Genomic DNA, 27,057 nt, shown 5'->3' on the forward strand with positions numbered 1-27,057 from the left:
AGGTGGGATTCCCAGCAGGAGCTGAACCTGTCAAGAGGCCACGAGGCAAAGGTAAGGGGAGCCCATTCGAAGTGCTGATTGCTTTCTGCACACGTCTTAGCAAATTAATTAGCGCTGTCCCGAGGAAGCCGGCCTGGCCCAAGTGGCACAGCGCAGTGGTTAGAGCTCAGCCTGTGAACAAGATGCCCTGGAGGGGACTCCCTGAGGCCCAGGGCGACTGTTTTCATCTGTTTCTTCATATCTGTCCTTGTCTCACAGGGTTGATACGAGAGTGACACGGCGGATGGAAGGCGAATAGGGCGGCACTGGGCACCCAGGAAGTGCTCCGTCAATATGAGCGGGTTTTGACATTTAACATTTTTATTGGCTTCTTGGTACAATTTGGTCAGAGTTCCAGACAAATGACCCTGGTGTGTGCCAAGTATGGATTTTTCCACCTTCGCTTCTGGAAGAAGCTCATTCTGTGGGTTCTGACTACAGGCAGGCAGGTGGGTATGAGTGGGTTCTGGGGCCAACGAGGGGTGTTTCAGGGATTGCTTCAGGCCTTTTCTCTCTCTCTCTCTGTGTGTGTGTGATTGGGAGAGAGAGAGAGAGAGAAAACGAGAGAGGGAGACAGGTCAGCTCAACGCACCCTGAGGCGCCCTCAAGCGTGAGCCCCCGGCCCCGCCCTTCCCAGCCCCCAGTCAGCCTCTGCCACTCCATTTTCCCGCAAGTTTCTCTCTGTATTTGTCCCCTCCCGTCACCAGACTGTAAGCTCCTTGAGGGCAGGGAATGGCTCTTATTAATTTTCATGAAAATCTGGCCCTCAGTTAATGCACGATGAGTTCGTGCTCCACCAAGTCTGGGCCACTTGCTCAGGCTTGGTGTTTTAAAGCCGCCTCCCCCGAGTCCCAAGCCAACCTTAAGTGGAGGTCCAATCCCACGGAGTCTGGCAGAGCGGGGACAACCAGCTCTGTCACTTACTGGCCGTGTGACTCCAGACAAGTTACTTAAACTCTCTGAGCCTTAGCTGCCTTCAAATGTGGATAATCATAAACAAGTTGCTTCTCCTTCCTGGGCCTCAGTTTCCTCTTCCATAAAAGTGAGGCTGGATGGTCTATTTCTCAATTCCCGTTTAGCTTAGCAGGTCTCAGACCCCCTGGTGCCAGGAGTGGGATTTGCCCCTCTCTTTGAGCCCCCATCAAAAGGCAACACAGTCGCACCTGGGCTCCTGCCCTGCAAGAAAGGCCCGGCAGCCTGGGGCGAATCCTCCTTGTTCTGTAGAAAAAGATGGAAAGGTTGCCAAACAGAGGCTACTTGAAAATGTAATCATAAGTTTTGGCTTAGGAGGAGAGATTGAGGTGGGGGTGTGTGTGGCGAAGAAGAGAGAGAGGTTAGAGAGAGAGAGAGAGAGAGGAGAAGAAAGCCCACTTCAAGGCTGGTTCCCCTCCCCTGGCTGGAAACCTGTGTGTGTGCAGGGAACAGAGCAGAGGCAAAGGCTGGCCTTCTGATGGAGCATGGGGTGCCCACTTTGAACGGTGGCCTTTGTGCCTGCCTATTCAGGGCGGCCTCAGGACAATGGGGGGCAGACACGCAGGGGCGGACAATGACAGGGACATCGCTGCCTGCCGCTTTGCATTCCCTTTGAAGTGGCTCTGCCCTGGGCCCCCCGCAGGCTCCAAAAAGAATGCTTTTGTTGCCCGCTCCAAAGATGCTGTAAGATGCTGACCAAAAGTAACCGGAGGGGATCTGCTCGATTAAAAAAAAAAAAATTAAAGATAAGAAACAAATCAAGCTGGCCACGTGGGGGCTGGCGGCAGCTTTGAACCCTGAGAAGAGAAGGGACATCGTGACCCAACCCTATCTCCCCTCCGGGGAAGTGACTGACTTCTGGGGGTCACTCTCAATGGGAGCTGGGGGCCGGGCTGGGGAGTCCTAGCTTGCTGGGGTCTCCTACAAGTTCCCCAAACTGGAACTGGGACCTGGAAAGCCCACTCCAGTGCCGGCGTTTGGGCAGAAAAAGGCTGGAGGCAAACTATAAGAACTGTACTGTTTACTGACTTTGGCCTGTGCCAAGCCTGGGGTTAAGTACTTGCTTTCTTGCCTGTGTGATTACCTTAAAAATGCTTTGTTCTTATCCATGTGATTAATGTGCGAACACAAGTCTACTTCCTAGGGGGTGGAGGTCAGCATCAGAATTACCTAAATCAGGGGGTGCCTGGGTGGCTCAGTCGGTTGAGTGTCCAACCCTTGATTTCAGCTCAGATCATGATCTCACGGTTCCATCAAGCGCAGAGCATGGTTGGGGTCCTCTTCCTCCCTCCCCTCTCAAAAGTACATAAAGAAACATTAAAGAAAAAGGAGCTGCCGAAATCACGAGTCCAACCTGTTGGGTTCCAGGCTGTGGGGGAGTTGGTGCAAAGTTTCAGAGGGCGCCATTCATCCTATGGTTTTGTCACGGTACCTGCTGGAGTTGTACAGTGTACAACTTGTACATCTGCACATGGTGCCCCTGCCAGGGATGGTTAAGCGATATATGAAGGGTCCTCATCAGGAATCCACACTTCCAGTATCATTATCAAAATCAACATCAAGAATTTGTGTATTAGCGTGAGAACGGTTAGAAGCAGTTTTTTCATTGGTGATGAGAATGGAATTTGAAATAGCTGGTTGGTTGGTAAGGTTGGATAGGCCCCCCCACCCCTGTGAAAAATGAGATATAAGTCCTGGGAAGCCCAGGAGTCTAACACTAGCTTGGCACAGTGTCTAGCTTATCGTGAGTGCTCAGTAATTGTTATAATTATCCCTATTCCCTGCTGAGGAAGCGGAGGCTCAGAGAGGGGAATTACCTTGCCCAAGCACACACAGCTGGCAGATGGCAGTGCTAGATGTGGCACTCTTGGGCCCTCCAGCCCTGGCCTCTCCTGACTTTGAGAGGATGGCTCTTTCAAGTGGGCAGTAACGGGGTCAAATCATGGCTCTGTGAATCATCGCCTCAGGCCACGTGTGCCAAGGCCCCCTGCTCAACAGTATCAGGTGCCCTGACCTTGAGCCCCAGGTCCATCAGACCTTTTGGACCTGCCCTGAACATCCGGAGAACTCTTCATGCTTGCCATGCCCTGGGTTTGCCCCCAGAGGCTTTTTTTTTTCCAGAAAGTATTCAAAGGGGGCAGAATCGAAGAAGATCTTGGGTTAGTGGAGAGTCATCTGGGTCCCTTTTATCATTTTTGGGCACCGAGCCCCATTTCTGTGCTGGCTCTCCTTTGGAGGACTCCTAGGGGCGGGCGGCAGCTCTCTGTCTACACCGTGGAGAGTCTGAAGTGCCTGGGAGCTTGTCCTCCGCTAGAGCAGGTGTGTGAAAGCTCACTCGCCTCCCCTGGGCCCTTCAGAGTTCCCTGTGGGATCAGGTAGAAGCTGCCCTCTGTGGGGCTGGCCTGAAAAATTACCTTGCTTGGTCCTGCCCTCCCCCACCCTGCTTCCCTGATTCACTTCCTGAATGCATTGCACGGGCTAGAATGCTCACCTTGGGATCTGCTCCCCAAGGTTCTGACCCCTTTAAGAAGCCTGTACCCACAGAAAGTCCAGAATATGCAGCTTTGCTCCATCTTGCATGGGAACCAGCTTACCAAAGTGAGGCATTCCCCTGACAGAATCCAACAGGACAATCTGGGGCGCCTGGGCAAGTGGCCCAAGGCCGTGCACTCTGCTTCTGGGGCCTCCGGAGGACTCGCTGTCCTGTCTTCTCTGATGCTCTCAGGGAAGCCCCACTTTGCCTCCAGCTAGAGAGTGGCTGAGTCAGGACTTGAACCCAGGCGTTTCACCATAAGTCTAGGACTTAAAAATACCACCCCTTTCCCCGCAAACACCCACAGCACATTCATGGCCTGCAGGCCCTGTGCTGGGACTTTTCCCAGTACCTCATCTACCAACTTCCTTCCCACTGCCCTACAGGTGAGCAATAGGCCGAGAGAGACACAGAGGCCACATCAGGGACAGAGACTGTGAGCTGGCAGGAAGCAGAGGGCCTGAGAGCCCAAGATGGGTCATGACCCAAGGCTGTCAGTGCTTTTTCGGACTGTCTGTATGCCTGCCAGTGTCTCTGGGTAACCAGTCCCTTTCATTCAGACTCCTTGGGAACTCTGGTGGCTCTGGCTTGCTGGCCTCTTGGACAGGCGTCCCACCCTCAGTCTCTGAGGCTGCCTCTTTAGAATTCCCCAGGGTTCTAAGAAGTCCTCAGTGGCTCTCACGGCCAAAGGTCTGGTTACTCTCAGCTCCTGGGCACTTAGCAGCCCACAGATTGGCACGGGCAGGCAGCCTGTGACTCCCCACCTCCTGCTTGTGGTGGGTGAAGCTGCTGCTTCGGGCACCTCCTTGCATTCCTAGGGGCTATAACCCAGTACCTGAGTGGCCTATCTACTAGACTGAGCTCCCTACCGGGCAGAGCAGGAGCCTGAGATTTACTGGATCTGATTTACCTGAGCCCTGATTTACTGGATCTAGTGTGTGCAACATGCTACATAATGTGTCAGGCACTGAAGGGGGAGAAAAGATGCACAATGTGAGCTCCCTGCTCTCTGGAGCATGGAGCTCAGCCTACTGGCCTGGCAGGTCCCAAGCAGCCAGAAGAGCCTGGATACCAGTAGCCAGCAGGCTGAGTCAGTCTGGCAGGGATCTCAGCAGAAGGAAACCTGTTCTCAGGAGGTCAGGAGGGCTTCCTGGAGGAGGGAGCATGAACTGAGCTTTGATTCCTGGAGCCACAGGACTGTAAGAGAGAATCAGATCACCCTTCCTGCCTTTTCCCAGGCTGCTGCCCAGGTCTGGCCTTGTGTTTGACCTGTCTTATTTCCCATAACCCTGCGAAGGGGATCTTGTCCTTTCTTGATTCTAGATGAGAAAACTGAGGCAAAGAGAGGTTACAGAGCCACACAGTTGGTGATAGGTGGGGCCGAGGTTGGAGCTGTCAGTCTGGAAGGCACACAGATCCTGCAAAGGAATAAATCGCTGTCAGTCAAGGCTATATGTTCTCTAGTAGGAGGGAGGCACGCTGTGGGTGTAGGATGGGGACTGGGAGAGATGGGGAGGAAACTTTTAAAAATTGGGCTCTTGCAGGATGAGTAGGAGTTTGTTCAGGTCACAGGAGGGCATTCGAGGCAAAGAGAACAAGTGCTAGCACATGAAGGTGAGAAAGAGCTCGGTGCCGCCAGGGAGCGGGGCTGGAGGGACATGAACCTGAGGCCAGCATTCAGCACATAGGAGACATTCAAAAATTGTTTATCGATTGAATGAATGCATGTGCATGCATGAATGCATTGTATCCCTAGGCTCTGTTAGAAGTAGGAGTTCAATAAATATTCGTTGAATGAATGAATGAACGAATGAACGAATGAACGAACGAACTGTATTTCCTTTGCCCCCCACCCTCACCAGGCACGCCCTGAGTACTTGCTGAATCCGCGACGGAATGAATGCAGTGGCGATGTCAGGAACTCGCAGGGGACGCCGACCGCCTCAGCCCCGCCGGTCCGCCGGCCCGCGACCGCGCCGCGGCGTCCCCGCCCCCACCGGCGTGCGCGCTAACGCGGAGCAGATGGCGGGCGGCGCGGGCCGCGCAGGCGGGGCGGGGTGGGCGGGGCGGAGCGCCCGCGCGGCGGCAGCCGGGCCTGATTAGGGCCCCTCCCGCTGGCGGCCGCGGGCGCTTTGAAGTGAGCCGCTGCCGGGCCGCTCCGGCCGCCTGGCCGTCCCTGCCGCCAGGCCGTCGGTCCGGGGCTGGCGGCGGGGCCGGCGGCGCGTGTTTATCCAGGTGCGGGCTGGGGGATGGGCGTGGGGATCCTCTTTCCTCCCGGCCCATCTGGGACTTCAAAGCGCGGTGCCGGGCTCAAAGGCGGCCTCGGGGTGGGGGTGGGGGTGGGGGCGGGGCGGGCGCGTTGGCTTCCTGCGCTCGTCCGGCCCCAGGCCCGGGGCGGGCGGCCCCTCGCACCGCGGTCCCCCACCCCCGCCCCCCACCCCGGAGAGCGCTTTATGGAGCGCCTACTGTGTGCTCTGCTGTCAGTGTGTGATTTCCTGACCTCTCATTGCGTCTAGAGACGGGCGATGCCAGGATCCCCATTTTACAGGGGGAGGAAACTGAGGCTCACAAAGATCAAGGGCTGGTCCGGCACGTCTATGGCCATCTGACTCCCAGGGCCTCTCTGCATCCCTGCCTTTAGGAGCAGCCTTCTTCCAGCTCTTTCTGATGCTCGGCCCTCCCCGTTGTGGGCACAATGGTTATAGTTTATTATAGAAGCAGTGGCTGGCGTGTCTCGAGCCTCTCCCATGTGCCAGGCGTGTGCCAGGCGTGTGCTAGTGCTTCGTCTGCCCACACCACTCTGTGAGGTGGGCGTGGCCGTTTCCCTCACTTCAGAGAGGTCAAGAAATTTGCCCAGAGCCACACAGCTAATAAATGCCAGAAGCAAGATTTGAACCTAAGGCCAGTTGGCTCCAGAGTTCTCCCTCTATCCATCAGATTCTACCCTACTCCCTCCAAGGAGCCCTCCCCGGTAGCCCCAGGTCAGGGCTCTTTCTGTCAGCAGAACAGCCGATAGAAGTTAGCTGTCTACACCCTGGGTACATCTCATCTCTTATCTCGTTACTCAGGTACCACCAGGAGGCCTGGCATCATCAGAATCTTATTAGAAATGTAGAATCTCAGGCCCCTCCCCAGACCTGCAGAGTGAAATCTGTATTTTAAAAGATCCCTGGTGAATTGGACACGCAATAAAGTTTGAGGACGCTAACATCTGGTTAAAAGTCTGCTATTGCCACTGTGTGGGAACCTGTCTTTGGGAAGCTGCACCTCCTTCATCGCATTGGCAAGAGCTGAGCCTTCTCCATCAGACCAGCTATGCTTCCAGAGCAGAGGCTGTGCTTCTGGGATCTTCCCGAGGACAGGGATTGATCCTCCCCAATCAAACTGGGAATCTGGCAGAAGCAGAGGTGGTTCTTGGTCGCAGGCCAGAAGCTCGCCTGAAGCTTGTGGTGCCACCCCCGTCTGACTGGCAGTCCCCAGGATCCCCTGTGAAACTTGGCTGGCTTTGGGGTCGAGAGCCACCTGCAAGGAGAGGTATCTGTTCGCGTTTTCCAAGAGGATGGAGAAGCCAGAGCGGAGGTGTGCCTTCTCTCCGGGACCCTCGTGAGCCCCTTTCTGGCCGGGGGTGTGCCCGCTAGAGGGTTCTGGAGGGGTGGGGGCAGGGGAGAGGGCAGATGCCACAGTGGGACCATGTGTGCTGCTGGACACCAGGTCTCTCTGGGCAAACATTTGTCCTTATGTGTCCCCAAAGGACCACTCAGGCGGCAGGAAGCCCGCAGGCGGGTGCAGGAGTAAGCCTGCTGGCAGCGGGAGGGTATTTTTAGAGTTTTGACTGACGGCCCTTTATTAAGCTGTCGCTGCCTCTGCCCTGGCCCCCGGCCCCTTTTGGCCTGGATGAAAAAGAAAGCACATTGTCATTTTGTTACGAAGAGAGTCCTGGCAGCCCTTCTCTGGTCCCTCGCCAACTGGACAGGTTATTTCTCGCTGTGTCTGGGGTCCGTGCACCCCCGCTGGCACTCCCAGTGGGCCCCGCAGCCTGACCCTTCACACATCTGGCAGTGATAAATGGCTTCAGCATCGCTGCCATCACCTTGCACCCTCTGATCCCGCTCACTTTGTTCTCCCTTTAAAGCCGGTGGGCGGGTTGGGGGGGGGGCGCTCTCTCTTCCTCCCCTTCTCCATCAGCCGTCTCCTGGATACTTGCAGGCCTGTGCTCTGATACCACTTGAAAGGGACCGCAACAGTCAGTTATCTGGTCTGGGAAGTCCGGCCGTGAGTTGTCTTTGCTGACTCGTGGAGTATGTGGGGTGGGAGTGCATGCCTCTGTATGGATGTATGCCTGTACATGAGTACCTCAGGCATGCCTGCGTGTGCTCGTGTGTGTGTGTGTGTGTGTGTGTGTGTAGATCTGAGCATGTGCTAGTATATGTGCCTTTTAATTACTATAGCTTTATAATTTACTTTGATCTCCAGTAGGGCAAGACCACCCCATTCCTACTACCCACCCCCCCCACCCTGGCCACCACAAACATCCTCTGCTCTTTTAAAAATTGTTCTTGGGGTGCCTGGGTGGCTCAATCGGTTAAGCCTCCGGCTCCGGCTCAAGTCATGATCTTGCGGTTCGTGGGTTTGAGCCCCGCATCGGGCTCTGAGCTGACAGCTCAGGGCCCGGAGCCTGCCTTGGATTCTGTCTCCCTCTCTCTCTGCCCCTCCCCGACTTGCACTCTGTCTCTCTGCCTCTCTCTCAAAAATAAACAAACATTAAAAAAAATTTTAACCCAGTAGTTCCAATCTCAGGAATATGCTCAACAAATTTGTGCATAAATGTGGATCAAAAGACAAGTATCAGAATGCTTTTTGTGAAATCTCCAAGCTGGAAACTCCCCAAATGCCTGTGAAGAGTAGAATGGATAAATATGTGGTGAGATAGTCGTACATTGGGATATTACACAGAAGTGAGAATAAACGATCAACAACTCAGGCAACAATATGGATGAATTGCACAATCATATGTTGAGTGAAGGAAACCAGATACAAAAAGTACATGTGGTATGATTCTAGGTATAGAAAGTTGAAAACCAGGCAAAGCTTGTTGATTAGGATAGAGGCCAGGAGAGTGGAGTACCCTTAAAGATGGTACGGGGGCGCCTGGGCGGCTCACTTGGTTGAACATCCAACTTCGGCTCAGGTCATGATCTCGCGGTTTGTGAGTTCGAGCCTTGCATTGGGCTCTCTGCTGTCAGCATGGTGCCCACTTCGGATCCTCTGTCACTCTCTCTCTCTGCCCCTCCCCGCTCTCTTAAAAATGAGTAAATAAAAAAAGATGGTAGTGACTGCAGGGAGGTAAAAGGGCAGTTTCTGGGGCAGTATTCTGTCTTGTGATCTGGGTCTGGGTGACCTGGGTGTGTTCACTTTGTAAAACTTCATTGAGTTGTTTACTTCTAATTTGTGTACTTGTTTGGGTGTATGCTGTTCTTGGGTTATGGTCCTCCATAGGAATTTTTAGAACAGCTTAGTGAGTTCAATGAAAAATACTGTTGGGTTGGAATTGCATTGTATCATAGGTTAATTTGGGAAGATTTGTCCTCTTTATGACATTGGGTCTTTTCCTCCATGAACATGGTATATCCCCACTTATTCAGATCAATTTTTACATCTCCTCAGTGAAGTTTTATGGCTTTCTCCAGAGTCCTCTGAATTTCTGCTTTGGGTTTATTCCAAGGTGGCTTGTGTGTTGTTGTTATTGTGAAGAGAATATTTTTTCTCTCATAGGTTTTCAAATCTTTAGAAAAAATTGGGGTAAAATACATAAAAATTTGCCATTGTAATCATTTTAAAGTATACAGCTCAGTGGCGTTAAGTGCATTCACATTGCCACATCACCACATTCATGTCCCGGATGTTTACCTCTTCCCAAATTGACCCTCTAAACATGATCGCTGTTCCCCTCTCCCCCCAGTCCCTGGAAACCACTACTCTCTTTTCTATCTCTATAAGTTTGCCTATTATATGTATCTCATATAAATGAAGTCAGACAATATTGGTTCTTTTGTGACGGACTTATTTCAATTAGCATAATGTCTTCAAGATCGATTCATATTGTAACAGGTGTGTGAGAATCTCATTCCTTTTTAAGGCTGAATAATTTTACTGTATGGATGTACCACATTTTGTTTATCCATTCATCCGTTGTTGGGCATTTAGGTTATTTTCACCTCTTGGCTGTTGTGAGTCATGTTGCTGTAAACATTGGTGGACAAATAGGCATTTGAGTCCCCGCTCTCAATTCTTTTGGGTATATACCCAGAAGTGGAATTACTGGATCAAATGATAATTCTCATGTTTAATTTTTTGAACCTACTGGTTTCCACAGTGGTTGTGCTATTCTACTTCAAATCGGTTTGGTTGGTGTGCAGGCAAGTGGTTGGATTTTTGAAAATTGATCTTGCAGTTCTGTGCATATCGTTGAGTGTGTGCATGCATTGTGTGTGTGTGTGTGTGTGTGTGTGTGTGTGTGTGTAGCAGTCACGCTAACAAGAGTATGACTTTTAGTAACTTAGAATTCTCTGGCTGCATGCCCCAGAACCCCCTGCCTGCCCCGCCCCCCCCCGCAAGCTGGCTTCAAGAGCCAGGAGCTTTATTCTTTCACCCACCCAGAAGTCTAGAAATAGGGTGGGCTGTGCCCATGATAATCAGCAGCTCAACAATATCATTCTTTCTGTCTTTCTACTGCTGCCTCCTACCTACAAAGCCAGATGACTGTAAGAAGACTGCCGGTGACAGGGGGACCACGGGCTTCTTTGGCCATGTCCAGCAGGACAGAGCAAAGCGCCCCCCCCCCCCCCCCAGGCACGGACTATGGCTCCCTTCCTTTGCAAGCAAGTGATTCCAGTGGCGCAAAGGCAGGCCCCCGAAGGAAGTTGCAGGTGCAAACCATTGGGAGCAAAGCAGAGAAGCGGGGAGTGGGTCACAGCTGCACGGGAAGGCAGAAGGCACCCAGGGGGTCTAGGAGGGTAGCCACACTGTCCCTACAGTCGGGTCGAGTTACTCAGAATCCTCTTCTGTATCTGCTTGCTCAGGCTGGCTGCTCTCATCTGCACGAGATGGCAGCCACGGGTCCTGGGTCCCTTCCAAATGTAACAATATCTGGCCCCTGAAAGGGGCTGTCTCTTCCTGTACATCTCATTTCATCAGTGAGGAAACTTTTCACAAGAGGCCCAGCCTCCTTTCCTCAGGCCTTGTTGGCCAGAATCGTATCACATGCAGATCCTGAAATCAGTCACTACGGCTGGTTGGACGACTCTATCAGATCTGAGGAGAGCACCTTGTGTGGGTTTGTGGCGACACGGGGGGGGGGGGCAGACGCCTGTGGAGACAGAGGTGGGAAGAGAGGAGCTGAGACTCTGAGCCTTTCCTTCTGGTTGTTCTGTCCTGACCTTCAGAAACCACAGTTGCTCTTTAGGGAGGTGTGTGTGTGTGTGTGTGTGTGTGTGTGTGTGTGTGTGTGTGTTGGGGGGTGGGTCACATAGTGGTGGAAAACTTCTGTAGGAAGGGGAACTCAGCATTACAGGAGGAAGAGAAGCAGCACATTTCTGGACTTGGGGGAAACGTGGGCAAAAGGTGCGATCAGAATGAGCAGAGGCATTTTCACATCCTGCAGAGAAAATGCTGGTTGCACCTGTTGTGTCTTTTATCTGTACGAGGATACAAAGATAAGGAGGAAAAGAGGAATGGGCTTTTATTTTATTTTCTATTTATTATTTTTTTTAATTTTTGAAAAATGTTTATTTACTTTGAGAGAGATTAAGAGTGCATGCGAGCGGGAGAGGGACAGAGAGAGAGAGGGAGAGAGAGAATCCCAAGCAGGCTCATGCTGTCAGCACAGAGCCTGATGTAGGGCTCGTCCTTGCGAACTGTGACATCATGACCTGAGCCAAAATCAAGAGTCAGTTGCTTCTCTGACTGAGCCACCCAGGCCCCCCAGGAACGGGCTTTTAAATGCAGCTCAAGACTGAATCCAGTGATCCTGTCATTAATTCCACAGATGCATTTTGAGGACCTACTCTATGCCGGTCTTGTGCCATGCACAGGCCACCCAGCAACAAGGAAAGCAAAGCCCGTGCCCTCGTGGCACGCCGGTGAGAGGAAAAGATCACAGGCTCGACCTTCTGCTGTGGCACGTATCACAGTCTGGCCGGCTCAGATGGTCAGGCCATGTCTGTCTCCCGTGCTGATTATTTATTACCCTCAGCTGGGTGACTCTGGACCCCAGTGATCAGTGCCACATTCTTGTTGCAAGGAGGATCTGCCTCTCAGCCGTTCCCCCCCACGGACCAGAATCTCCCACTCAGGGCACAAAGTTTTCAAGGTGTCTCCTTGCCAGGCAGTGAGACACAGAGTAAGCAAGACAGTGAGTCTGACTTTATAAACAGCCATCCCTTAATCTTGTTTGATGGTCAGTAGATTAAAAGACATCGGGTCTAGTAAGATGCTGTGATGTGCTGCCCAGAGCACCTGCAGGATGGCGGTTCACGCCCTCGGCTTCAGAGCGCTGGCGCTGCCGGCTCCGGTGAGTCCCTCCCCTCGACCGTGGGGAGCACCCCTGCCCCTGCTTCTGCCCACTCTCTGGGGGTGGTCCAAGTGTACCATGAGGCCTCCAGGGCCTGCCTATGTCTGTGACAGCTCTGAAGGCCTTTGGCACTCCAAAGCTCCCTTGGGGGTCGGCAGAAGCCTCTGTTCCAGGCACGGCAGCCCGGCCTTCCCTCTGCCCAACCCTGACCTCACTAGCCTCAGGATGGGGGTTCTGGGATGATTCCTGACCCCTGTACAGATCTCCATTTCATTGTCTGGTCCCCGGGGACCCTATCTAAGAGAGACTGTACTAAATGTAAATGAAAGAACTATTTTGTAATTTTTTAAAATGTTTATTTCTTTTTGAAAGAGAGAGAGAGAGAGAGAAAGAGAACATGCACGCCCGTGCATGGGTGGGGGAGGGGCAGGGAGAGAGGGAGACACAGAATCTGAAGCAGGCTCCAGGCGCTGAGCTGTCAGCCCAGAGCCCGAGGCGGGGCTCGAACCCACGAACCGTGAGATCATGACTTGAGCCGAAGTCAGTTGCTTATCCGACTGAGCCATCCAGGCGCCCCAGAGGTATTGTTACTTTAGATGATGAGAGACCAGACTAGGTGTCTTCAGTTTCTTTCTTTCTCAAGGTCATACAGGTAAACGCACAGCTCCCATTTAAAAACACTCAGGTGGGGGGCACCTATCAGTTAAGTGTCTGACTCTTGATCTTGGCTCCGGTCTTGACCTCAGAGTTGTTGAGTTCAAGCCCTGGGTTGGGCTCTGCACCGGGCCTGGAGCCTACTTTAAAAAACAATAAAGTACATACATACACACACACACACACACACACACACACACACACACACACACACACAGTCATTTTAAAGTACATGCATTTATCGGGGCGCCTGGGTGGCGCAGTCGGTTAAGCGTCCGGCTTCAGCCAGGTCACGATCTCGCGGTCCGTGAGTTCGAGCCCCGCGTCAGGCTCTGGGCTGATGGCTCAGAGCCTGGAGCCTGTTTCTGATTCTGTGTCTCCCTCTCTCTCTGCCCCTCCCCCATTCATGCTCTGTCTCTCTCTGTCCCAAAAATGAATAAACGTTGAAAAAAAAAAATTAAAAAAAAATAAAAAAATAAAAAAATAAAGTACATGCATTTATTGAGCACTTGCTTCCTGCCAGCAAAGCACTTTGCATACATTTGCCCATCTCGTGCTCGCTGTAATCATATGAAGGTGTAGTGTTATCATTGGCATTTCAGCACAAGGGCAGTGAGGCTCAGAGAGGTTAAGTAACTTGTCGAAGATCACCCAGATATGTCAGGGTTGGATCAGGGAAGCAGAACCTCTACGAGCGATACAGAAAATGGATTTATTATGGGTGTTGGGCCATAAGCATCACGCAGGCATCTGCATCTGCGTCTGCGTCTGGGGCTGAGCCCAGAGTCCCTCTCCGCGAGCCTCCCGGGAAGGAAAGCTGGGTGCGGATGACTGCAAGAACAGACTGGATACAGGGTCTGTCTCTCATCCTCTCCAACCTGGGTGCCGTGGATGACCCACAGGAGAAGCTGGTGCCCTTCGCCAGAAAATTGCACCACAGCCCGGCCAGTACTGGGAGAGGCTGGAGGAGGTCTGGAAGTTGCTGGAGAAGCCAGGGTGGGGCAGTGGCTCAGGGGTAGCACGGCTAAGTGGCCACAGGGCCCGGAGCCCTACACTGGCCTCGGGAGCAAGAAGAACATGGCTGCACTAGACTTTCACCTTCTGCAGCTCACCCACAGGTCTGTTTCGGCCAACGCTAACTCAGAGCCATTTGGAAATTCGGGGGCGATGTGGTTCCAGCTTAGCCAGGCTGACAGGGTGCCCAGGCATTGCAGATACTAAGGGGCATCAGAGCCAGAGTCTGGACCCGTCTGTCTGGTGCCGAAGCCCACAGAATGTGAGTTCCACTTTGTTTAGCCAGAGCGGGTGGGTAGGAGGGGTCACACCTGATGGAGGTGTGGAGTCACACCCACAAATGTGACTTCGGGGCTGGCTGGTTAATATATAAGTGGGTGCAGCAGCAGGGCACTGTGGGGACTGTAGCAAACCGAAGAGCTCACACTCTGTCTACAGTGGGGAGCCACTCCCTAGCTCCTGGGCCAGTGCTGCCATTTAGGAATGTGGCCAGACAATCTGACTTTTTTCACTATAAGCTGGAGATACTAAATTTGGAGTGTGTGTGTGCGTGAGAGAGAGAGAGAGAGAGAGAGAGAAATCTGCCAATTCAAGTGTATTGGCAATCAATTTGCATTCTTTGGACATCACTGTGCAAATCAAACAAAATCTGACTATGGATTGGATTTGGCTTCTGGGCTCCTGGTTTGTGACTTTGGACTCTAGTAACTTCTAAGGTCTTTTGTGTCCCAGAAGATTCTCCCCAACATGCTGGCTAAACTCCTGTGCTGCTGACTTGAAGGCTGCCTATTTTCTCAGAAGACTGGGAGGCAGCCCCCACCCTCTGGCTCCAGCTTCCACACCAGCATGGTTCCTAGAGTTTGGTTACCTTCCTCTCTCCTTGTTTTTAGCCACCTCTCAAACCGGGAGATGTCCGGACCAGACTCCTTCAGACAGAGAGGCGTGATTGGATTTGAGGCCGGGATTAGATTTCCTGAATCCCGCTCCTGGTGCTTATATAGCCCTTTCTCTTCTAGATGCACCAGCTACCTGAGCACCTTTTTCCCCCTTGAACTAGAGAAGATTGGTTTTGTTCTCTAATACGGAAACGTTGTTGTTTACATCTGCCATTCATAAATGCAAAAATGTAGTCGTGCAAACGGGTAATGCGCTTTTTCCATTTTATTGTCTGGCCTCCCCCGCCTTCTTTTCTCCCTCTCCCTTCCAACTCATGCTTGCAAACCAGAAGGATCCTTCCGTGTTCCTGTCCGTTCTCAGGGGGCCACACGTACGCAGAACACACGCGCGCAGGTGCACGGGACGCATGCGCGGTTAGAGGGTTTCCTCGATTGTTGTGTAGATTGCCAAAGGGAGGCACTGCAGACGCTTCCCTGCATGTCGCTTTTCTCCTCCTCTGCTGTGGCCTTCCCTGGGTCAAGCTCGAATGTATTCTTCGTGCAGGCTGAGTCTAGGGTGTCCTATGGCGTCATTTGGTCCGTCACTTCCTACTGACGGACACCCAGCCTGCGCACTGAAGCGTGCCAGGCTTTGCCACGTGGACGTCCAGAAACTGCAGTGCCTTATCACCACCAGAGTTTATTTCTTGTTGTGTCCCAGAGCAGCGTGGTCGGGCAGCCCTGGGGTGGTGTTCTCCAGACAGGGACTCAGGGCTCCCGCTCCTTCCATGGCCAATCATGGGGTCTCCTCAGTTAACTGCAGGAGCAGGGAGGCAGAGGAGATCTCTTTCCCCCTCAATCCATTAGCCAAGACTCAGTCACGTGGTCCCAACCAAAATGCCAGGGAGGCTGGAAAACAAGGTCTTCCTTGTGTGCCAGTCTCTGCCATGCTTTGTTTTTTTTTTTTTTTTTTTTTTTTTTTTGCTATTATGAATAATAATGTGTCATGTGTCCTTAGAATATGGTAGTTTAATTTCTATCAGATAGATTTCTAGGGTATGGATTGCTGGGTCAAATACACACACACACTTAAGAGAGAGCACAAGTGGGGGAGAGGGCAGGGGGGAAAAGAGAGAGAATTAAAACAATTTTTTTAAATGTTTATTTATTTTTGAGAGAGAGAGAGAGTGAGCGGGGCGGGGAGGACAGAGAGAGAGGGAGACATGAAATCTGAAGCAGGCTCCAGGCTCTGAGCTGTCAGCACAGAGCCCCATGCAGGGCTTGAACTTACAAACCAGGAGATCATGACCTGAGCAGAAGTTGGACCTTAACTGACTGAGCCACCCAGGCACACTGAGAGAGAGAGAGAGAGAGAGAGAGAGAGAGAGAGAGAGAATATGAGAATCTTAAGTAGGCTCCACGCTCAGTGCAGGGCGCAATGTGGGGCTCGACCTCATGACCCTGGGATCATGACCTGAGCTGAAATCAAGAGTCAGACACTCCAGGTGCCTGGGTGGCTCAGTCGGTTAAGCGTCTGACTTCAGCTAAGGTCATGATCTCATGGTTCATGTTCCAGTCCTGCGTCCAGCTCTGTGCTAACAGCTCAGAACCTGGAGCCTGCTTCAGATTCTGTGTCTCCCTCTCTCTCAGCCCCTCCCTGGTTGCATCTGTGTGTGTCTCTCTCTCAAAAATAAGTAAACATTAAAAAAAAAAAAAAGAGAAGCTCAACTGACTGAGCCACCCAGGCGCCCCTAGATATATATTTTTTTAATGCAAAATTTTAATACAACTCCTGAAGTTTTAATTCCTGTAGCCAGCTTTCTTCTTAAAAAGATTACAATAATTTGCCTGTTCAGTAACAACAGATGAATGTAGCTTTCTCCAAATCCCTGCCAGCAATTGCATTACTGGTTACTGTTCTTTTAAATTTGCCTGTGTGATATCTCATTGTCAGCTTAATTTGCATTTCCCTGACCACTAATGAGTGTGAGCATCTTTTCATTTGTTTGTGGCCAGTTGGCTTCATTCTTTTGTGAATTGCCTATTCATGTCCTTTGCCATAATTTCTTTTGGGTTGTTTGCCCTTTTCTCTTCAATTTGTAAGAGCTCTTTGTATATTATAGCTGGTAACCCTTTGTCCTCTGCATCACGAATATTTTTCTGAATTTATTGTTTGTCTATTAACTTGGCTTATAGTATCTTTTGCCTCACAAGAGATCAATATTTTTATGTTGTCAAATGTGCCCATCTTTTTAATTTCTGTATTCTGGGTTTGCATTCTTGGAAGGTCTCTCCTTACTTGGGTCCTTTAAGAAACTGCTCTCCGGTCATGGGCCGTGAACTGGAAGCGACTTCCCTCTTCCCCTCTCCTGGGTATTTGCAGCCACCCTTGCTACTCCTGGCCACGTGGGCACCAAGGCCCAGACTTGATTCCTGCACAACTTTTCAGGCATTTGGGAGCTGAGCAATCTGGGTCACACAGCTGGAGGTCAGGGAGGGGCCCTGGGCTTGGAATCTGAGAGCCTGGCTACTAGAACTGGTTTTGAGTTGCCTGTGTGACCTTGGCAGAATCACTTGGCCCCTCCGGCCCTCAACGGCCCCACCTGTAACATGGGGGCATAACCCTTGCCCTGGTGGCTTCCTAGGGTGCAGTGAATCTCAGATGATAAGATGGGGTTGAGCACTCTGTGGGCTTAGAAACACTGTACAGATGTTGAGTTGCAATGACAGTGTGACAACTGGCAGTTTCTGAGTCTTGACAATGAGTGACTTTACATACATCATCTCATTTAATCCCCAGTAATCCTAAAACATAGGTATCATAACCCTCTTTTTAGAAATAAAGAAACATAGACTCTGAGTGGGTAAGTTACCTGCCCAAGATGCCGAGCAGATAAATTACAAAGATTCCAGAATCTGAGTCATTCCTAACCCTGGTGTGTGTGTGTGTGTGTGTGTGTGTGTGTGTGTGTGTGTGCTTGTGGGTGTTTGTGTGTATGTGTGTGTGTCTGTGTGTGTGTGCACCTGTTTGTGTGTGTGATAGGCTGGTAAGGAGAACTTTACAGTATTTTAAAGACTGCAGAGCTAAAAAAAAAAAAGAGTGCAGAGCTTAAGGTTAATGTGAAAAACATGGGACATTTTCTAAAACACTCTGGGTGTTTCCTGGGAGGACCACCTTCCTGACATTCAAAGTTCTTAAAACCTGTCAAAACGGACAAGAGTGGCCTCCAAACAAGACTGGGGCCAGGAAGGGTGCATGAGGCCTCTGATATAGTTGTCCCCAAAGGAAGGGGGCAGGACCGGAGGGCTGGTCACTGGCTGAGGGCACGGAGAACTAATTCGCTGTGAGAGGCACTAAGGTACCGTGGGTCTGGGGCTCATGGGCTGGTGTTGCTGTGGGGGATGGGAGTGAGGGCAGGGCCTTAGCGGGGCTCATGTCTGGCTGTGGCCTAAATACCTGATGAGTGGAGGGCCAGGTTGATATGAATGTGGCTGCCTGTTTCCACAGACCCTCACGATGGTGGGTGTCATGACCATCTCCTACAGCCTGACTCCCCTTTCTTTGTTAATAAAACTCCAGTCTTCGTGGGAGACTATCTTTCTGAAGAGGTCAGTCTTGACCAGACTAAGCCAATCATAATAATGCCTTTCTCCTGGCAGAGATGGGCCTGTGTTGCGATTCTGGCCAGTGAAGCATGAGAAAAAATCAGGGAAGGGGCCCTCCTTGGCTTAAAATGAGGCTCAAGGTAAGGATTATGAAACTGAATAAAGGAAACCTTATTTAAAGTGGAATTTGGAGGGGGCACCTGGGTGGCTCAGTCGGTTAAGCATCCGACTCTTGGTTGTGGCTCAGGTCATGATCTCATGGTTTGTGAGATCAAGCCCCACATCCTGCTTAGGATTCTCTCTCTCCCTCTCTCTCTCTCTCTGCCCCTCCCTGGCTCTCTTTGTCTCTCAAAATAAATAAACTTAAAACAATGGAATTGGGACACCAGTAGGGGGAGCTCTTGTGCCCTGCCACTTGGGCCAATTGTAGACACAGCAGGCCTGAGGAGGACCCTGCAGGTCAATACTGTTTTAGCTGTTGCAGCAGGAGGAAGGTTTCCTCTTATCTTGACAACAGCCCAGCCAATGGGAGACTGTCACAACTCAGCCAATGAAAAGCCACTAGACTTTGAACTCCCAGTGTACTCCCATAGACTTCTTATTTATAATAGCCCTCCCTACTTCCCCCTTTGTTTTCCTTTGAGGGTACCTTTCCTTCATTCTCTGGACTTGTTTATGGTTTTGCTATAGCTTTCTTGTCCCAAATTGCAATTCTCTGCTCTTCCCATTTATTCCCTAAAAATAAACCCATTTTTACTTGTAAAATAACTGGCAGTTTTGCTTTTAAGGTTAACAGGATATCTCCTTTTTCCTTCTTTGGCTATTACTGTGTGAGTTCATGATACTTGGCGCAGCTGCAGCTATTCTGTAACCATGAGGTGACAGGTCTCTAAGTGTGGCAGAGCAGAACCAGCAGAAACATGGTGGTTGGAAGTGGTGATGCACTTGAACCAATGAACTGACCAAACCCAGAAGGCCCACCCTTTGGACTCATTGGTCTGTGAGATGACACATTTTTCTTGCTGTGTAAGTCACTTCGAGTTGGGTGTTCTGTCCTTTGCAGTCAAATGCAGGCTGTCTTTGCACATTTTGCAGGGGTAGGACCAGAGAGTGAGGGAGATACGATCTACTTAAGATCATAATCAAGTGCTTTCATCTCAGGACGGCTTTGCACTCTTAAATTTATCGAGGACTCCAAAGAACTTGTTTTTTTGTGGCATGGAGCTATCAATATTTACTATATTTGAAATTCAAACTGAGAATGCTGAAAAAGATTTATGTATTAAATTTTAAAAAGTTCCACCTTAGGTTAACATAAGTAACTTTTTTTTTTTTTTTTTAATGAAAAAGAACTCGATTTTCCAAAACAAAAGAGATTTGGTAAGAAGAGTGGCACTGTTTCTGTTTTTGCAGGTCTCCTAATGTCTGGCTTAATAGAAGACAGCTGGGTTCTCATATTGGCTTCTGCGTTCAATTTGTTCCAATATCCCATGTCATGAAGCCCCTGGAAAACTCCGCTGTGCAAATCCTGGGAGAACGAGAGTGAGAAAAGCACCGGCCATCGCGGGATTTGTATTAGTTTTCTGTGGCTGCTGTAACAAATGACTGTAACCTTGGTGACTGACAGCAGAAATGTATTCGCACAGTTCTGGAGGCCGCGAGCCTGACGTCCAGGAGTTACCAGAGCTGTGTGGTTCCCAGAGACTCTAGGGGAGAACCTGGTCCTTCCCTCTGCTGGCTTCTGGTGGCTGTCCATGTCCCTAGGCTTGTGGCTGTGTCACTTCATTCTCTGCCTCCATTTTCATAGCACTGTGTTTATCTTATGACATTTGTCATTGGATTCAGGGCCCACCCAGATCATCTGGGCTTATCTCCTCAACTCAAAATCCTTAATTGTATCTGCAAAGACCTTTTTTTTTTTTTTTTTTGCAAAGAAGTTTCTATTCAGTTTCTGGGGATTAGGACATGGGCCTATCATTTTGGGGACCACCATTCAACCCACTACAGTATTATCACAAAAATAATTCAGCCTGTGGAACCCCTGAAAGAGTCGTGGGGACCCCTGGGGTCACACTTTGGAAACCAGGGATCTATGACTTCCACACATATATAAGTAGGCAGATGGTGGAAGGAGGGCCAGATACACGTAGCCTAATAATCCAGTGAAAATAAAATTTCTAGATAGAGTCCTAGAGGGAAGATTCCAGCAAACGGGAACGAGAGGTGTCCAGTGTGTGAGAGAGGACCAGGGCCAGTGGAAGACCACAGATTGGGGAGGAAGATGGCAGGCGAAGGGCTTCTAAGTACAGGAATGCCTAGTTCGGGGTTGTTCCTGTGTGGTACCATGCTATGACCCCCCACCCCCCACCCCGTCGCCTGAAAACTGATCCAGGCTGATATTCACCAAGAGCTCTGCGTGAATGATGCTGATGCTGGTGGAGAGCGGGACAGTCCAGGGAAGCAGCGGCTGGGGCTCCTATCTGAGGCAGTTACAAGACAGGACGTGGCAGGCAGGATGGTGACATGACCCCACACTGACCAGGTCATATAAGAACTCAGAGGGCAGGGGTGCTAGAGAAGATCTAAGAGACGCCCCCGAGATTGTGAGAGAGAGGGGTTCCCATCTTCAAGTCTGTGTGAGAGAGTAGCCTCGCTGGTTGGTCGGCAAAAGTGGATGAGCTTCGCAGCTCAAAGGACGGGCACCCTTAACCAATATCCAAGTGATTGGGTTGAGTGGGACCAGGAGCCCAGGAAAGAGATGGGCGAGACCCTTTTGCAGGTGCCACCTCCCCAAGCAGCCCATGAGGAGTCCCAGAACCCCTAAGGCAAGTGGATCACATTTAAAACAGATTAATCCCTCCCTCCTCACTTTACAAATGGGAAATCATAAAGAGAATGGCTGATGATTGTCACGTCATACCAATGCAAAAAAAAAAAAAAACAAACCAAACCAAACCAAAACAAAAACCCTCCACAAAACCCCCACAGGCTTTTAGGTCACAAAAAATCACCTTAAGAATGGAAAAAAAAACCACCTTGGGGTACCTGGGTGGCTCATCGGTTAAGTGTCAGACTTCCGCTCAGGTCATGATCTCATGGTCTGTGAGTTTGAGCCCCTCATCGGGCTCTGTGCTGACAGCTCGGAGCCTGGAGCCTGCTTTGGATTCTGTGTCTCCCTCTCTCTCTGCCCCTCTCCCACTTCTTCTCTCTCAAAAATAAATAAACAGTCTCGCTAAAAAAAAAAAAAAAAAAAAAAAATGAAAGAAATGACCAAATGTCTATAATGAGCTATAATTTTTCACCTATCTGTTTGGCCATGACTGGCAATTAAAATAATTGATAGTATCCAGCTCTGGCAAGCGTGGAAGGAAAATTGACCCTTTGCGCCGCTGGAGGGAGAATTAATTGGTACAGTCGTATGGAGGGCAGCTAGAAAATGTGAGTCAAGATGCAAACTGTGCCTGCCCTTTGACCCTGCAGTCCCACTTCTGTAAAATGGGGACAATGAGACTCCCTATTTCAGTTAATTGTTAAAAGGCTCAAGTGAGCTAAGCCATTAAAAGCATTTAACACAGTGCCTGGCAGAAAGGGCTTAAGAAATGGTAGCTATTATTAGCAATGTATCCTGGGATATAGGCTCCCATGTGCAAAATGACGTGAGTACAGCGGATGTTCCCTGCAGCATTGTTTGCAATAGTGAAACACTGGAAACAAATGGATTGTTCCTCAAGAGAGGCAAGGAGGCGATTTCCAGGAGAGCAATGCCTTCTGCAATTGCAGGCTGAACTGGAAAAGAGCTGAAGGTCCTTGGCTGACACTGGTCACAGATGTGTTCACTTTGTGAAGTTTATGAAGTTGCATCCTTGTGATTTGGGCTCTTTTCTGTATACATGTTCTATTTCAATGAAGAGTAAAAAAAACATAGGGGCGTCTGGGTGGCTCATTCGTTAAGCATCCCACTCTTGGTTTCTGCTCAGGTCACAATCTCATGGTTTCGTGAGTTTGAGCCCCGCGTCGCGCTCTGTGCTGACAGTGTGGAGTCTGCTTGGGATTCTCACTCTCCCTCTCTCTCTCTCTGCCCTTCCCCCACTCACGCTGTCCCTGTCTCTCTCAAAATAAATAAATAAAACCTTAAAAAAAAAGAGTAAAACACATAAAAAGCACCCACCAGCACTAAAGTGGGATCTCATCTAAATAAATACTACATGTATATGTACAGAAACAAGCCTAAAGGGACATTTACTCTATTGTACTCAAAGTCATTTCTGGGTGGGGGGACTAGGAGTAATTTTTAGTTTCTTTTGTGTATCAAATTTTCTGCTTGTCTTCAATGGTATGTATTACTTTTGTAACAAGGGAAAAACACCTTCACCGTTAGGACTCTTTGTTCTAAGAGTCAAAAATCCAACTCAGTCTTATGGAAAGAAAAAAAAATGTAATTCATTGGCCTGTGGCTGAAAATTTTGGCAATGGATTTGGTTTCAGGCTTGGAACCAGGCTCGAAAGAGGTCATGGGGAAATTGTCCCACCCACTTCTCAGCCCTCTTGGAGTTCGTTGGCCAACAAGAAAGGTGAGAGCCAGGGGTGTGTATCTATAGGTCCAAGGGACCAGAGCTGCTATATGGTGCAGAAGAGGGCCCCCCAGAGGGCTTCTCAGAGGAGGAAGCCATGAGGTGAGTCTTGAATGATGGGCAGGATTCTCATGGGCAGTTAAAAGTGCTACAAAGTGCTGGGTGTATTGCAGCACGAGGAGCAGTTCAGTCAGTTGGGGTATGAAGCTTATTATTAGAGATAAGAATGAAAAGCTTGGCTGAGGCTTGATAGACAGGAGCTTCAGTCCTAGGGCATTAGTCAACATTATTTAGGTTTGTACTTACAGAAGTCCCATTCAAACTATCCAAAAGCTTGGGTTTCAGGCACAGCTGGTTCTAGGTGCTCAAACTATATTTGCTATCAGGACAGAGACTCTCTGATTGTCTTTCTCTTGGCTCTAATTTCCTCTCTGTCGTCTTCATTCTCAGAGAGTGCTCCCTAACCGTAGCATCAGGCCCATATCCTACTTAGCACCTCCAGGGAAAATAATATCTTTTCCCCACCAATTCCAGAAAAAGCTCCAGGATTGATGATGATGATGAGTCTACTTTGATTCCTGTGCTCATTCCTACATTAGTCACTGTGGCTGGGGGCATAGTGTCTTAAGGATTCAGATCTGGTTATGTGGCCACTCTAGGAACCAGGGGCTGATTCATACAAGTGACTCCACACCAGTCACTCGGGCACAAGGAACTGTGGTCAGATTAAGAGGGACTGCTTTCTGGGTAGACACAAGAGCAGCTGTCCAATAAAGAGACGACACTCTCCTCTACAGGCGGTGCTTCAAGTTACCCAGAAGGAAGATAAGCCATCAATGCGTGGGGGGCACTAGAACAGTGAGTCTGGTTTTACCCTTAACGTCTCCTCATCCCCATGAGGCCAGAAGCTCCCTAAGGTTGGGTGCCCACTCTTGTCTACTGGTGTATTCTCCACGCTGCCTGGCATACCACGGATGTGTAGTACATCCGTGTTGACCGCATTTCATGGAGCCCATGTAGTGACCTGTTTTAACCAGATCTCTTTACCTTGCAAGTGACGTTCTGTTCTAGTCGCCATAAACAAAAATGGGGAATGTATTGCCTCTCATATAATTAAAAGTCTGCCGAGTATTTTGCTTCAGTTATTTAAAAGGATGTCATCAGTTCTCTTTCTCTCTGTCACCCTTCATCTTTTAAAAATACCTTTTCCAATTTGGCCTTATCTTCAGGCAGACTCTTCCATCGAGGCAGCAAATGTGGCCCCAGCACCAAATACCCCTTTCCTCAATTATTCCAGCCAGAGTCCTGCCACAGACACTTATTGGCTCAGCATCGGTCACATGACCAATTCTGAACCAATCACTGTGGCCAGGGGAGGTACACTCTCATTGGCCAGGGGATGTGCACTCTGATTGGCCAGCCTAGATCATGGACCTAGAGCTACAGATGGCCTGTCCCTAGAGCTGTTGTTGCAAAGAAAATAAAAGTTACTGGAATGATGGTTGCTGGCCAAACAAAACTAACGGACATCTTACCTGCGCTGACACCGTTCCCTCGCTTTGGGAGCCAGTAGCGCTGAGCCCACAATAAACACCCTTATCAGAAGGACCCGCGGCTCCCACCTCCAGAGACTCATCCCGAGGGGGGCAAGGAGGGGAAAGAGCAGGGAAAGCGGCCATCCCTCCCCTGCTGAGGCCGCGGGTGCCGAGCTTCTGGCTGAGCTTCCCTTGGAAGACTGGATCACAAAGATCTGGAAATGGATGTTTCAAATGGAAACGCAGACACACAGTTAATTACAGCGTCCTGCTCGGCGCCACCCTAATTAAGGCAGTTCTCTGATGGGGGCCAAGATTTAATACTCTCTCTTTTATAGTGCGCGGTGGCAAGTGGCGGCCCTGTCCTCTCCCCTCCCTCTGATGCAGCCTGGCTGGCTGGCCAGGGGCTGGGTGGAGAGGGCCGCCTGGCTGGCTGGCTGGCTGGCCGGCAGGCAAATGAGAAACACTATGTGTGCGCCATTGCAGGGACATAGCCGCCCTTCCAGGACAGAGGACAAGTCGGGTGCCATGTGGGAGGCAATGTGAGGGACAGAAATGTTAATCCTAACTCTCTCCTTCTGGGAGGTTTTCGAAGAGAAGTGTTAGGAACCAACTTGGCTCTGGGGCCTTCCAGGAATTGGGAAATGGCTCCCAGAAAGCACTGGTGACCTCGCTGGCTAGGAGCACAATCAGGTCCCGATGTCTGGCTTCACGACCTACCCTGATGCAGATAAAATGGGGAGGCCAGATCTATTGCCCCCCCCCCCCCAAAAAAAGTAAAAACACCATAGAATTTCATTTGAAACCTATGGAATTTCTCTCTGCCATCCACAATGTAGAATTGTTCAGTCCATCATTAATAGAATTCATTGGATGGCAGGACTGGCAGGGACATAAAAATCATTTCACATTAGAGGTGAAGAAATTGAGGTCAAGATAGAAGGGATTTCCCAAAAGCCTAGAATGTGTTCGATTGGCATAGATGGTGACTGGCAACTGGATCTTACCTCAGGTGCCACTGCTGAGTGATTGGACAGCTGGAGGCTATGACCATACGCTTCAGGGGCATTTACCTTGCTCTGTGGGGAATAGACTCTTGATTGATTAGTGATGCCTACCATGGGCAGCGGAGGGTGTATAGTGGTCCATGTGCCAACTTTTTGCCATCCCAGTGTAGATGTCAGAGAGATACTCTGAGATAGGTTCTGAAACCAGGCAGTCTTGCAGGGTTTTGGCTGGCTAGAGAAGCCGGGAGTCAGACCACATTTGCCGAGAGAGGCGTGAAATCCACGCAACTCCTCAATGAACTGCCAACAGGGCGCCATGAGGGATTTGTGGTCAGAATTGCAACAGGGGAACTTCCAAGGTTTTTCACGTTAAGGAACATTCTGGAAAAGCTTGGGCTATGTCTTGGCATACCTACCTACCGCCTGGAGCTGTGAATCTCCTACGCCTGTCCCTTTCTTGACGGGAATATGGGTCCGTGATCCAGGTGGTGGATCTCCAGAGCCTTGGAAGGGCAGGGTCTTGTGTAAAGACGTGCGTCGGGATGCTGGTCACGGAGTTCAGAAGCTTGAACTGAAGGGCCAGGGCTGAAGGTTGGAGTGTCAGGACACCTAAGTTCTCTCTTGCCTCTGCTGTCACGGCTGTTCTTTCTCTGCTCAGCCTCATCTACACAATGAATGAGGGCACAGCGGCCTCGCACTTGACCAAATAGTCTCCTTTTTTGGTGTGTGTGGTAAAAGACACATAACGTAAAATGTACCATGACAACCATTAAAAAAATTGTTTTATGTTTATTTTTGAGAAAGAGAGACAGAGTATCAGTGGGGGAAGGCCAGAGAGAGAGAGAGAGAGAGACAGAGACAGAGACAGAGACAGAATCCGAAGCAGGCTCCAGGCTCTGAGCTGTCAGCACAGAGCCTGACGCAGGGCTTGAACTCTTGGACGGAGAGATCATGACCTGAGCCGAAGTCAGACTCTCAACCGATAGAGCCACCCAGGCGCGCCCATGACAGCCATTTTTAAGTGCACAGTTCTGTGGTATTCTATACACACACCACCATCCCCACCATCGGTCTCCAAAACTTTTTCATCTTACCTAACCGAAACTCTGTCCCGATGGAACACTAACTCCCCTTTCTCACCTTCCCCTCCTCATCTCCTGGAAACCATCATTCTTTCTGTCTCTATGAATCTGACTACTCTAAGTACCTCATATGAGTAGAAACCTAGAGCATTTGTCCTGTTGTGACTCGCTAGTTTCACTTACCATAGTGCCTGTGTCTTCGAGATTCACCCATGTTGTAGCAGGTGTCAGAATTTCTTTTCTCAGGCTGAATAATATTCCATTGTACACACATTCCCCATTTTGCTTATCCATTTGTCTGCTGAAGGACACTGGGGTCGCTTCTGCATTTTGCTATGGTAAATATTGCTGCTATGAACATGGGTGTCGCAACGTCTGTTTGCGTCTCTGTGTTCACTTCTCTTGGGGAAATACCCGGAAGTAGAGTTGCTGGATCATATGGTCATTCTGTGTTTACTTTTTGAGGATTTTCCTACCGTCTTGCAAAGCAGCTGCACTGTTTTTACATTGCCAACAGCAATGTGCACGGCCTCCTGTTTTACCCCATCCCTACCACACTTGTTTTACTTCTGTTTTTTTTTTTTATATTTTTGATAACAG

General features: G+C 50.1%; 1 long non-coding RNA gene across 2 annotated transcripts; it reads left to right on the plus strand.

Moving 5' to 3' along the window:
- Positions 1-5,635: 5,635 nt before the first annotated feature.
- On the plus strand, positions 5,636-21,245 carry LOC123579127. 2 transcript variants are annotated; one of them, XR_006702636.1, is made up of 4 exons: positions 5,636-5,779; positions 6,613-7,123; positions 18,317-18,402; positions 19,676-21,245. It is a non-coding gene; the product is annotated as an uncharacterized LOC123579127 (long non-coding RNA). The 2 variants fall into 2 exon arrangements; XR_006702635.1 differs by lacking the exon at positions 18,317-18,402.
- Positions 21,246-27,057: the final 5,812 nt, after the last annotated feature.

Source organism: Leopardus geoffroyi, chromosome E2 (assembly GCF_018350155.1).
Source record: "Leopardus geoffroyi isolate Oge1 chromosome E2, O.geoffroyi_Oge1_pat1.0, whole genome shotgun sequence".
Classification (NCBI taxonomy): domain Eukaryota; kingdom Metazoa; phylum Chordata; class Mammalia; order Carnivora; family Felidae; genus Leopardus; species Leopardus geoffroyi.